This window comes from Octopus sinensis, linkage group LG7 (genome assembly GCF_006345805.1).
Source record: "Octopus sinensis linkage group LG7, ASM634580v1, whole genome shotgun sequence".
Taxonomy (NCBI): domain Eukaryota; kingdom Metazoa; phylum Mollusca; class Cephalopoda; order Octopoda; family Octopodidae; genus Octopus; species Octopus sinensis.
In genome coordinates this window covers 76,737,893-76,752,525 of record NC_043003.1, presented here as the reverse complement: position 1 = coordinate 76,752,525, position 14,633 = coordinate 76,737,893, and the positions used below count along the sequence as shown (strand labels likewise).

The 14,633-nt window shown below is 35.9% G+C and overlaps 1 long non-coding RNA gene across 1 annotated transcript in view; it reads right to left on the bottom strand.

Moving 5' to 3' along the window:
• Nucleotides 1–2,413: 2,413 nt before the first annotated feature.
• Nucleotides 2,414–14,633, bottom strand: part of LOC118764108 — a 22,271-nt gene continuing 10,051 nt past the window's right edge. The window contains exons 2-3 of the long non-coding RNA XR_004999899.1: nucleotides 6,541–6,547; nucleotides 2,414–2,497 (exon numbers count right to left, since the gene is read on the bottom strand). This is a non-coding gene — a long non-coding RNA (uncharacterized LOC118764108). The remainder of the gene's footprint in view (nucleotides 2,498–6,540; nucleotides 6,548–14,633) is intronic.

Here is a 14,633-nt window from a genome sequence, read left to right as displayed (position 1 = left end):
CTTAGCGCGTCTGTTTGAGGAGGGTGATGGGTCGACGACGGTAGCGAACTTCCTTCGTACCTCGTTGACGGACGCGAGATTCTGCGAAAAACCGATTACAGCCTCTGAAATAGGGGAGGCGATGAGCGATTACCCCATAAATTCTATGTTTTCATGCCAGATTTCTTTCGCAGCCTCTTGGAAGATGCTCCGCCGCCCTCCTTTAATCAGGCTGGCAGGGCAGGTTTCCTTTGCTTGGTGGTTGTGGCAAAAGAGGATAGAAACATTTCTCTTTGGTAAAGCCTTCATCGACTTTTTCAAGTTTCACTTGAAATGAAAGTGAGGGTGGAGAGCGAGGTGATATGATCGAGTGGATTTATGAAGAGGTGGGTGAAAGTTGCGAAAATGGCAAGAGTGGGTGGTATTACTCTCAGTGTAGACCTGTGAGCCGGAAGAAATAAGTTGGTATCGTACCTGGTATCCACAATGATCTTGGATGGCGGGGTACCTGGATAATCCCTAGAGGTCCTCCTGTATCAGAGGGACCCCATCACTATAACTTTTTTCCCTCTTTTTCTAGTGTCGCATACTATGTATATGTCCCTTCTAATTTATGCCGTTACATGTAAACCCACACACTTTATATCTGTCTTTATATTGTCCCCCTCATCCTTTGCCCTGGTGGCAAATAAAAGAAGTTATTATTTTTATTATTATTATTATTATTATTATTATTATTATTATTATTATTATTATTACTACTACTACTGCTGCTGCTGTTGCAGCTACTACTACTACTACTACTACTACTACTACTACTACTACTACTACTACTACTATTATTATTATTATTATTATTATTACATCATCATCATCATCATCATAGTCGTCGTCGTCGACATCACCATCATCATCATCATCATCATCGTCATCATCATTTAAGACAGTAGGCTGGCAGAATATTTAGCATGCTGTAAAAATGCTTAGCAGCATTTCATCAGTCTTCATGTCTTGGGTTTTAATTCTGCTGAGATCGACGATCTTTCATCTTTTCGGCGCCAATAGAATATCTACCATTTATGTACTGGAGTCGATGTTATTGACTATGCTCGCCCCCATCAAATTTCAGGCCTTATGTCTATAGTAGAAAGAACTTTTGAATATAGATTTCTAAGTATCACCAGCGATATATAACTAAGGAGACACCTCACTTTCTAATAACTAAATCAGTAACCACATCTTAATTTTATTTAAATCTGAATAGATTATCATCTCAGAAATTGCATCAGGATGTTTTACTTGAAGTTGGGTTCGTCTGTGTATCATTGTCATCTATGTAGAAATTGATGTGAATAAGTATAGATATATGTACGTATTTGAGCAGACTCAGCCTTTCTTGTATATGCGTATGTTGATAAGAATGTGTTTATATGTGCGTGTATGTATGTATGTATATACACACAGATATATATATACGTACATGTGTGTGTTTGTGTGTGTATGTGTGTGTGTAAATATAAAAAGTTATATTTATTTGTACTTGTGTTAGCGCATCTTTGTGTGCGAACGTGTATGTACGGTTGCTTTTCGTTAACAATGTCTCAGCTCCTACTATAATTGCCTACTAAACTATTTATCATTGTTAACTAAGAAATGTTTTTCAAATATGACAGCTTACATAGTTGACCTTCTTTTCCTCTTAGACATGGAGTCTACAGTATAGTTAGCCTTCTAAAGTTCTGTTTATTTTTTCTGGTAATACTAAAATACAAGCTCGCTACTTTGTTAATTGCTATAAAAAGAATTTTCTCTTTACTTGATATACAGCTCTGTCTTCGCACTGTGAACCAACTTATGCTGGGATGTAGTGCTGAACTGAAAAACAATATTCCCCTGAAGATCAGCGTTTCTAACTTATTATGCAATAGTTTATGTACACATCATGCCACAACGTACGAGTATTCGCTTGTGAAAAACGTGTATGATTACGTAATTCATGACGATAATAATATTGAAACAAACTTATACATGCATGTTGATATATACATATGCATACATGTTAATATGAACCTGAAGAAGATCATGTGTTGAAATATTGTAAATCGCGTTACACTCTTCTTATTTTCTATCATTCTCATTACTCTTTTTCAACTCAGGTTTTGTTGGAACCTCTGAAGTCTTGCATGCGTAGCGCGCTTGCTGTCCGCAGCTTACGGTACCGTACTATTTGTTCTTTTATTTAACTAAAACTTACCTGATATTTCTGGCCGTGCCAAGGAAGCAAAACTTTTGCAACTGTTCTACAAGGCATTTTATTCCGATTTCCTTCATATTCTTCAAATGCTTACCTTCCTTAGGAAGGTAAGCATTTTGTAACAGTTCTATTCTGCACTCTATTCTACTTTCCTTCCAAATGCCTTCTGATACTGTTTCGAAGGACCCATAATAATTGGCACTGTCTTCACCTTTACCATTTTCCATAGCCGGGCTATTTCGTACTTAAGAGGGTTGTATCTATCTACCGTATCGCTTTCCTTTTTGAATATTCGTGGGTCAAATGGGCATAGAGCACCAACTATATAGCATATGTGGTGCACCGTGTTTACCACTACGAGGTCCGCTCTGTAATGCCCTAGCTTCTGATCTGTTAGGATTGGGAAATCTCAGAGGAGTTTGCTAGTCTTCGACTCCATCATTCTTTGGGGTTTATGCTCATAACGCGTCTTGCCTCTTTCTAATCCCCACTTTTAGTACAGTTTCCAATAGAGCACTTTCGCTACCTGGTCGTGTCACCACACCTTGTAGTGGTTGGGCAATGGTTTCATCCATTCTGTTACAGATGCGGCACAGTGGAGAGACTTGCTCATTCCTAAGGTTGACCCACCTGTTCGTGGCCTAATGTGAGTCTTGTGCAGCCAGTATAGTACTCTCGGTCTCTTTTTTAAGATTACTATCATCATCATCATCATCATCATCATCATCATCATCATCATCATCAACATCATCATCATCATCGTCATCGTCATCGTCATCACCATCATCATCATCATCATCATCATCATCATCATCATCATCATCATCATCATCATCATCATTATCATTATTATTATTATTATTATTATTATTATTATTATTATTATTATTATTATTATTGTTATTATTATTATTATTAAGGCAGTGAGCTGGCAGAATCGTTAGCCCGCTGGGAGACAGGCTTAGCGATATTTCACCCGTCTGAGTTCAAATTCCACCGAGCTCGTGTTTGCTTTTCATCCTTTCGGAGTCAATAAATTAAGTACCAGTGAGACACTGAGGCCAGTGTAATCGACTAGTCTTCTTCCGACAAATTCGAGGCATTGTGTGCCACCATTGGAAAGTATTATTATTATCATTGCTAGAGCGGTGAGCTGGAAGAATTATTTTGCACGCGGAACAAAATGCTTTGAGATATCCCATCCGTTTTTATGCTCTGAATACAAATTCCACTGAAGTCGAATTTCCTTTTCGCCCTTCATAGTCGATAAAGCAAGTATCAGTTGAGAGCTGGGATCGCTGTAATCGACTAGCTCCTGATTGTTGTTATTATTTTTATTTTGTTATGATAGGAAACCCAAAATGCCTTGCAGCATTTATTTATGTTCCAATAAGCTGTGATTTCAAGTCTGAAGACATCGTTTTGACATCGATCGAAAGGATACCAGTGAAATACTCGGAACAGATTTCTCTTCCCGCTCAGCTGCCTCTGTCTTACATAAGAAACCAGCAGTGTTAATAAAACACTAAATTGCTGCTACTACTACTACTACTACTACTACTACTACTACTACTACTACTACTACTATTACTACTGCTGCTACCACCACCACCACACCACCACCACCACCACCACCACCGCCGCCACCACCACCACCACTACTACTACTACTACTACTACCACCACCATCACAACTACTACTACTACTACTACTACTACTACCACCACTACTACTACTACTACTACTACCACCACCACCACCACCACCACCACCACCACCACCACCACCAGCACTACTACTACTACTACTACTACTACTGCTGTTTTCGCAAAATGTCTGCATCTTGAATATGTCAACTGGTGGTGATGGAAGGAAGTATCTGTTGCTCGACGATTTGGAGGCGGTGGTCGCGGCAGTGTTGGCGGCTGTGCTAACGGGGATCATGTTGCTGCTATTGCTGATGGTTGTGTCACTGTCACATTTGGTGGTTGTGTGTTCTATCCCTTGTTGTTGGTGCTCTTGTGGATGGTGCCGTTACACTAGTATTGGTGTTGGCGGTGTTGTTGATGAACTTGGTATAGCTGATATTAGTGTATGTTGGTAGTATTATCGATAATGATGATGGTGGGAGCATTTGTGGTTGGTAAGGCGGCGAGCTGGCAGAGTCGTTATCACGCCGGGCGAAATGCGTAGCAGTATTTCGTCTGTCTTTATGTTCTGAGTTCAAATTCCGCCGTGGTCGACTTTGCCTTTCATCCTTTCGGGGTCGATTAAATAAGTACTAGTTACGCACTGGGGTCGATATAATCGACTTAATCCGTTTGTCTGACCCTTCTGTGTGTAGCCCCTTTGTGGGCAGTAAAGAAATAGGTAGCATTTGTGGTTGATTGTGATGGTGTATGAGTATTAATGTTGTTAGTAGGGATGATGCTGGTGTTGCTTCGAGGGTGTTGTTGTTGGTGCTGTCTTTTGAGAGAACGCTACTGGTCGGGTTTGCAGTACTGTTGTTGTACTAGAGAAAGCGGTAGTGATGGTGATGTTGGTGACGATGTAGATGACTGTAATATGATGGTGGTGGTGGTGGTGGTGGCGGTGATAGTGTTGTTGTTGTTGGCGGTGGTGGTGGCGCTGGATCATGTAACTGGCGAAGTTCTTGATATTGATGCTCTGAGTATTACAGTTGTTGTTGTTATTGTTGCTGCTGCTGCTGTTGCCATTGTTCTTTAAGCGCAGTTACTTCGTTAGATGTTATCAACATGAAGTGGTAAAAACAACTTCTCTCCCACTGCCCACACCGTTCTTCTTCTTCTTCGTCTTTTCTTGTAAGTAGGATGTTCGACCAATCAATGAGTTCGGTCGTAAGCAACAGGAAATTGGGAGCTTCGATTCTCCATCTACAACAACAACAACAACAGCAACATTGACAACAATAAGAACAACAACAATGCCATCAAAATAACTTCGGCGAAATTAATACATGTTGGGCAATAATAGCAGGAAAAAAAAACATCATCATCTTCCTCATCAAATACATCGCATGCTTCATCATCACTTTCATTATCATCAAACACCATCATCACCGTTCATTATTATCTTTGTCATTTTCATCAATCATTACCAACGCGTCGCTGTCATCATCATCAACACCACCACCACTACCACCACCACCACCACCACCACCACCACCACCACCACCACCACCACCATCATCATCATCATCATCATCAGTAGCAGCAGCAGTCTTATTCATCATCAAGGTAGAATTTAGATTAATAGGAAAGAGTAAAGAGAAAGAAAAAGAAGCGCAAGTAGTAGTAGTAGTAGTAGCAGTAATTTAGTACTCTTCTCTCTGTGGTGTTTTTCAAACACTTCCACGTCTTAATGGGTCACTTATATAACCTCAGATCAATATCGTCAAGGCTATTTTCCCTAAATCATGTTTGTCTTATTTTATAGAATATCAACAAGAATTTATATCCTCTTCTTTCATTGGTTTACCCGTGTTTTGAAAAAAAATGTGTCACTTCTACTGAACTAAAAGTGCACTGTTGGTGTGGTTTACTTAATGGAGGTAATTATTATTCACAGAATAGAAATAAAATTATTTTAAAATTTCTGAGTTAGCTGTTGATTTTTTTCTGTTCCGTATAAGGTTTGACAACACTTGGGAAAAATGTGTCGGTGTGATGTTTGTAGTGTTCTTATTGACATTTGGGAACAAAAGAGTAAAAAAAATTGGCTTAAATCAGAAATTGAATTCTGCATCCATTAGCTGCTCTCCCGCTGAGAAGAATTAAAGACTTCAGCACAACAACAACAACAGCAGCAGCAGCAACATCATCATTATCATCATCATCATCATCATCGTTATCGCCAACACCACCACCATCAACACCACCACAACCACCACCACCACCATCAACACCACCACCACCACCATCAACACCACCACCACCACCACCATCATCATCATCATCATCATCATCATCATCATCATCAACAGCAGCAGCAACAACGACGACGACAATAACAACAACAACAACATCGTCCTCCTATTTTTGTTCTAATTCGCGTAAAAATTTTGGAAATACTAATCGCCTTCCATCGTGTACTGAGGCTCTCTGTTCCTCAATTCTCCGTGAGGCATCAATTATCGTTGGTCAACTTTGGGGCGCACAATGTATTTGATTCGCTCACAATATTTTTTCTCAGAAACGTTAAACTTGTAGGTGTTTATAAACATTATCAACCGCTTCAGTTTCAGCAATGTTAATGAGAATGTGATGGTCTTGGAAACACAGCCTACCTGTTTACTATTTGATAAAGAAAATCATGTCAGTGCAGCTGAACAATACTAAATTTCAATACACGGAAAAGAGAATCACTTTGGAACGTTGATATGTTGATCAGAGATAGAACTACAGAATAGTAGTGACCTTTCCTCAGAATTTAAATTTGCAATCAAGAAAGCTCATGTACCAAACTGCGTAAATAATGCGTAGGTGACGAATGTCAAGTATGTTTAAATAGAGCAGTTTTTGAGTCGACGAGAAGGTCAATAATTTTTAGGAGTTTAGTTTTAGTTGATGTAAACAAACATGGTTTCAAACTTCTGTATTTCTCAAAGGTAATGCGGAGAATCGCGATTTCTTATAAAAACACTTAAACATATCAATATGTTTGTGGAGAAAAGCGGCGCTGCTGGCAGAAACGTTAGCAAGTCGGGCGAAATGCTTAGCGGTATTTCGTCTGCCGCTACGTTCTGAGTTCACATTCCGCCGAGGTTAACTTTGCCTTTCATCCTTTCGGGGTGGATTAAATAAGTACCAGTTACGCACTGGGGTCGATGTAATCGACTTAATTCCTCTGTCTGTCCTTGTTTGTCCCCTCTATGTTTAGCCCCTTGTGGGCAATAAATAAATAGCCATTTTATCTGTCTTTACGTTCTGAGTTCAAATTCCACTGAAGTCGACTTTGCCTTTCATCCGCCCCTAAAATTTCAGGCGTTGTGCCTAGAGTAGAAAAGAATAATTTTTAGGAGTTTAGGTCTAGTTGACGTAAACGAACATACACTAGTATTAATAGAGTATTGATCAGAGAGAGCAATAATACCGCATGATGTGGTTAGCTGAAATTAAGCAATTATCGTTCGATCTGCTAAACACAGAGAGCGTAGCATGTGGTAAACACTAAGTTTGGAAGTCAGAACGAGATGTACTCTGTTTGAGAAGGCTATGTAGCACTCAGAGATATGTGTGATGCAAGGATAATAACTATTGCACTAATTAAAAAATTCCTCTTACGAACCAGCTGCATTAGTTTGGGAAAAATAATAGAACTAAGAGGAGGAGATATGAATATTGAATTTACTGAGGATGACTACTGCAGAGGCGCGTTAAGTGAGAAAATTATCAAGAATATAGAACTAGAGTGAATTGAACCGCAGAAGAGTTGAATTAGCAAATCAATGTAAAAGAACAAGGGAAGGTGAGACTTTGAGCCTGATTAACAGGAAATCTATATTTCTGGTAATCATGTGATGAGAAGTGAATGTTGGTGATAGTAGAACTTGATATATGCTCTGATAACACTGTTCAAACAAAAATTTCAGTGTAGAAAGTAGCTTAACTAAAAATATTGGAAGTGAGATATTTGTTTCTCGAGAAGAGAATCCGCAGTTTTTCTGTGGTCAGTAAGTCCGCAGGTGATGTTAGACAATGGCTATGGTGACATGCAGTTCACTAACCTTCAGAAAGGAAAACAAAAAGAGTGTGTAATATCCAGGGCATTTCGTGTTAACTTGTAGCTCAGAGAGATTTTCATGTAATTTGACTTTGACTATCGCCGAGAGAGAGAGAGAGAGAGAGAGAGAGAGAGGGAGAGAGAGAGAGAGAGAGAGAGGGGGGAGAGAGTAAGAGAGAGGGAGAGAGAGAGAAAACATAACTCATGTGTTATCGCTAAATCATTATTCTCTGTAATAGACCGATTGGATGAATGACTTTCCTGAAATTCTGTACTTTGCTAAGAGATTATTTCTAAAGTGGGAGAGAATACGAAACTTGAATTATAGGGTAGCTGATGGGAGAACTATCTCAGGATGTGATTTACGTTAACGGACTTTCGAAATATTTGACAGCGGTCTCTGGCAAACAGTAAAAAAGAAAGAATAGAAGAAAATCGTGGAGTCAAGGAATCACGACATTTTCCGTATAGGAAGCTTACTTCTTTCGCTTTTGAAAAATTAACTTAAGAAACAGACGAGTATATTCGAAAACAGTAGAGAAGTTCTCTTGTATGATTTAGATTTCTCTCTAAGCTGTATTAGTTGTTAGCCGTGCAGAGGAGCCGCGTGTCCTTTCGACGTGTAGCCGTCATCGTGGCTCAAGTAGCGATGATTCGCTGATGGTTATTTGTAAGATTCCAAATCAGTGTAGAAAAGAGCCACATATACACTGACACACATGCATAAATACATCCATGTGCACTCGTACACAGACACAGGCACATATATACACATACACTCAAACATACACACAGGCGCGCACACACACGCATATATATACACATACACAAAGGGAGAGAGGAGTGGAAGAAAAGAAGGCGGGGGCAACTCACCGCTTTTCTCCTGTAGGTGAGTTATTCATATTAACGTTAGTAACTGAAATATTACTAATTTGAAAATGCACATTTTAAGTCAGCCGACAGCTATGAATATAAGTTAAAATATATGAATTTACTGACTAATAAACATATTTACAGAGCTTTAAAAATCAATTATATATATATATGCCAAAGCAAATGGACTAGTTCATTTATTGATGTACTGAAGGAGTAAGTGGGCGATCGATGGCATATATTAAAATTATTTGAGTAGCAGTCAATGGTTGAAGGATGAGAAGATTCTGTAAATATATTCATATATACTATTAGCAAAATGAAATAATTTTGTAGATAAATGTAAGATGTGTAAACTTAGCTTAATACAGATTCTGGTTTATAAAGTAAAATAATTTGATAATAAAGAGACATGTTATACAAAACCAAAACGGTTGGTCAACTTTCTAAAATTTAGTACAGAACAGGTAGGAAATTGTGACTTGAGGACATTAAAGCGAAATGGTAGAAATAGGGAATCAAGACCGGATGCTGTAAACAACTAGGAATTGAAATTGGATAAACTACACAACCGGAGAATGGAACCGGACACGTCTTAATGGGAGTTTGGCTATGGCTCTATGATATCAGTATAGTATTTGAGTTGTCGATAGCGGTATAACGTTATATTTGCTTCGGTACTGTAGTACCTATTCTAAAATTCTAAAATTCTAAAATTTAGTATTCTAAAATTTGGAACAATATCAGTTATAGCGTTGCTGCCATATTTGTGACAGTGCTAGGTCTATGTCCTGTTACTGCGAGTGGACGAGTGATTAGTCATTTCCACCAGTACTCGGAGAAATAACTCAGAGTACAAGGAACAGATACTACAAGACAACTCGTCAGATATAAAATATTACGCGACGCGTGCATTTTTATAACTTAAGAAGAAAGAATTACTTTTAAATTTTTTAGGGTGGGAAAATTTGTAAGTGACTGTCCGCAATCTATTATATGAAGCGTATATATCTGCTCTACGATTTGCTTCGAGTTATACCTCATATAACCTTTATTCTACTGTATAACTTATACCCGTATATGTTAATCGTTTACAATGTGAATGTTTCTATATAACTTCAAACACCCGAATATATATGTACATATTTACACATATACAGACTCATACATACATACATACATATATATATATATATATATATATATATATATATATTATATATATATATATATATATATATTATATAAAGGGCTTAGTAAAATAATTTTACTAAGCCCTTTTATATAATATAATGTAATAATTTGAATTCGCCTTGAATGGTCCCTTTGCATACTGAACACTGGTGAAATTGATTAATAATTAATTAATTTTGCCCTCAATTGTTGAAATATATATATATATATATATATATATATTTCAAACCTATAATTAAATCACTTAATATAGCGCTCACCACCACCACCACAACCACCTGAGGTATTATCTCCATCAACGCCACAAACATTCAATTTTCTTCCAACTATTTTCTTTCATTTACGAAGCCTCCTACAAAAATATAAAAAAATTCAAACAAAACATTAAATATATAAATATAATGAAATCTACAAAAAAATAATAATAATAAATGCTTATAAAATAAACAGAAAGGAAGAAAAAAAAGCCCAAATCTCCAACTACTACAATAACAACAAAACAGGAAATCTAACCAGGAAGATGAAAGATAGAGCTGCCATATATTTGTAGTTTTTGCAACAATGTCCGGCGTCTCTATTTAATTTATTATATCGCATTATTGGCTCTGGAACAACTTTGTTCTATTCTATTGTATTGTGTATTACGACTGACTTAATGCCGCAACATTCAGATTGTCCTTTGTTCGGTCATCAAATCATTTTGTCTGAACAAGAGTTGAGTTTGTGTGTATGTGTGTGGCAGTGGTGGGTTATGCGTATGTCGCCTATGTAACTAACACACTCCCCCCTCTCTCTCTGTATATATATATATATATATATATATATATATATATATATATATATTATATATATATATATATTATATATATATATATATATATATATTTTGTCTGTGTGTGTATATTTGATTCCAATCACACACATACACACACGTGTGCAAGCACACTCACACACACATACGCGCACGCGCTCACATATACATAAGTACATATATATATATGACTATATATGTGTGTATATATATATATTTACATTATATATATATTAAGTATATGTATATGTATGTATATAATATATATATATATATATATATATATTATATATATATATATATATATAGCAAGTATAGTATATACAAGTATGCTTCACTGAATTCATAGGCATATATATATATATGTATATGTATGTATATATATATATATTATATAATATATATATATATGTTATATATATGTATATTATATATATATATATATGTATATATGTATATATATACATACATACATACATACATACATATATACATACATGCATATACATGTGTATATATGTTTATATATTACTTTTACATGTATGTCTATTCGTTAGAATATAGATATCCTATCATTCAGGACGCTGGGAAAGGATAGATTTCTGTCGATGCCCAGCGAGGCGCATTAATTCATAATTTCTTCTCCCACCTAAGTTTAAAATCACCGGCTCAAAGTGGTTTTTTTAATGTTGTAATTGTAGCAATCGACAATTAATCAATAAAAATGCTGTTGAAACAGCTGTAGCCAAACTTGATTCCATCCATGTTTCTTAATACAGAGAGAGAGAGAGAGAGAAAGAGAGAGAGAGAGTAAGGTCTCACTTGTGAGATGTCATATGAGAGCTCTGCAATTTCTTGTTGAACAAACACACAAATGATTTGTTTATAGTAACCAAATGTTTGTGCTCAAAGTGAGCACGACATATCACGTGTTGGATGACGAAGTAATCGCAGAGTAACGTGAAATGAAGTGCTTTGTTGAATATTCCTGTATATCTATATCCATCCATTAATCCATCCATCCATTAATCCATCCATCCATCAATCCGTCCGTCTGTCTGCCTGTTTCTCTCTCTGTCTGTCAGTCTATCTATCTATCTATCTCTCTCTCTATCTATCTATCTATCTATCTATCTATCTATCTATCTATCTATCTATCTATCTATCTATCTATCTATCTATCTATCTGTCTATCTATGTTTCTCCATCTCTCTCTCACTTTCTCTGTCTCTCTCTCTCTATATATATATATGCATGAATATATATATATACACACACACATTCACGCACGTACACGCTAAACACACACACACACACACACACACACATACATATAGGTCAGTTCCAGGATTTATTAGTACCTAGGTTATATTAACATTGTTGGACGCCAGAGGCTGCAGTGCATAAATAAATTCTTTGTTGTCGTCTTTTGGTAGTATACTGTATGTATGTATGTATATATGTATGTATGTATGTATGTATGTATGTATGTATGTATCTATCTATCTGTCAATCTATCTATCTATCTCTCTATTTATGTATCTATCTAACTGTCTGTCTGTCTGCCTGCCTGTCTGCCTGCCTGTCTGTCTGCCTATCTATCTGTCTATCCATCTCTGTATATATATATACACATAGATGGATAGATAGACAGATATATAGGCATACAGACAGGCAGACAGACAGATAGATAGATACATAGATATACGTCAATATATATATATACATATATATACAGAGATAGATAAAGTGAGAGATGGACAGCCAGACAGATATATATATATATATATCAGAACAGTTTGATTCAGACTCCTTGTTACCATATATATGAGTTTCAAGCGTGTGACTAGTGTTCGGCCATTGAGGCCTGAATATATATATATATATATATATAATATGTAACTTAAAGAAAGTTAGAGGTTGTGGATCCAACCCACTGAGGAATAATATATATCCAATATACTGCTGGTAGAATACCAAAGTATTAATACACAAGTGTTGTTTTTTATTGCATTACAATTATATTACCTAGTGTATTAAATGAGTGAGGTTGTAAGAGATATTTTACCATTATGTATATATATGTTTGTGCGTATATGTATGTGTGCATATGCATATATACGTTCGTCATGTGTATGCAGATTAGTTTTGACATAACTGTAATAACTGTATCATATATTGATATATTGATTGTGAAATTACTATCCTTATAACTTTGAAAAATATCTGGTTATATAATATATTCTATATTCTATATACTATCTATTGTGAATAACAGAATGCCTCTAATATTAATAATATTACTAATAACTGAATATTATACATGTTTATGGATGTAGATATGTATGTATATTCCAGTATATACATAATAATTTATATATAATAATATAGGCGCAGGAGTGGCTGTGTGGTAAGTATCTTGCGAGCCAACCACATGGTTCCGGGTTCAGTCCCACTGCGTGGCATCTTGGGCAAGTGTCTTCTGCTATAGCCTCGGGCCGACCAATGCCTTGTGAGTGGATTTGGTAGACGGAAACTGAAAGAAGCCTGTCTATATATATATATATATATATATATATATATTATATATATATATATATATATATATATATATAATATGTAACTTAAAGAAAGTTAGAGGTTGTGGATCCAACCCACTGAGGAATAATATATATCCAATATACTGCTGGTAGAATACCAAAGTATTAATACACAAGTGTTGTTTTTTATTGCATTACAATTATATTACCTAGTGTATTAAATGAGTGAAGGTAAAGAGATATTTTACCATTATGTATATATATGTTTGTGCGTATATGTATGTGTGCATATGCATATATACGTTCGTCATGTGTATGCAGATTAGTTTTGACATAACTGTAATAACTGTATCATATATTGATATATTGATTGTGAAATTACTATCCTTATAACTTTGAAAAATATCTGGTTATATAATATATTCTATATTCTATATACTATCTATTGTGAATAACAGAATGCCTCTAATATTAATAATATTACTAATAACTGAATATTATACATGTTATGGATGTAGATATGTATGTATATTCCAGTATATACATAATAATTTATATATAATAATATAGGCGCAGGAGTGGCTGTGTGGTAAGTATCTTGCGAGCCAACCACATGGTTCCGGGTTCAGTCCCACTGCGTGGCATCTTGGGCAAGTGTCTTCTGCTATAGCTCGGGCCGACCAATGCCTGTGAGTGGATTTGGTAGACGGAAACTGAAAGAAGCTGTCATATATATATATATATATATATATATATATATATATATATATATATATATATATATATATATATATATGTGTGTGTGTGTGTGTGTGTGTTTGTATGTCTGTGTTTGTCCCCCTAGCATTGCTTGACAACCGATGCTGGTGTGTTTACGTCCCCGTTACTTAGCAGTTCGGCAAAGGAGACCGATAGAATAAGTACTGGGCTTACAAAGAATAAGTCCCGGGGTCGATTTGCTCGACTAAAGGCGGTGCTCCAGCATGGCCGCAGTCAAATGACTGAAACAAGTAAAGGAGTATATCTATATATGTATGTATATTTATATCTATATATATAAATATTCAGATGTGTTTGTATTTTATATTTATAGTTATTATAGTTTAACATTATGTACTTTATAATCTCTGAAGAAGCCTACAGACATACACAAGTACCTCATGTTTATCTACCTATTACTTCAATCCACTTGAGTAATAAAGGTAGAATGTGGTATTTTTATATATTGGCTGAAACAGC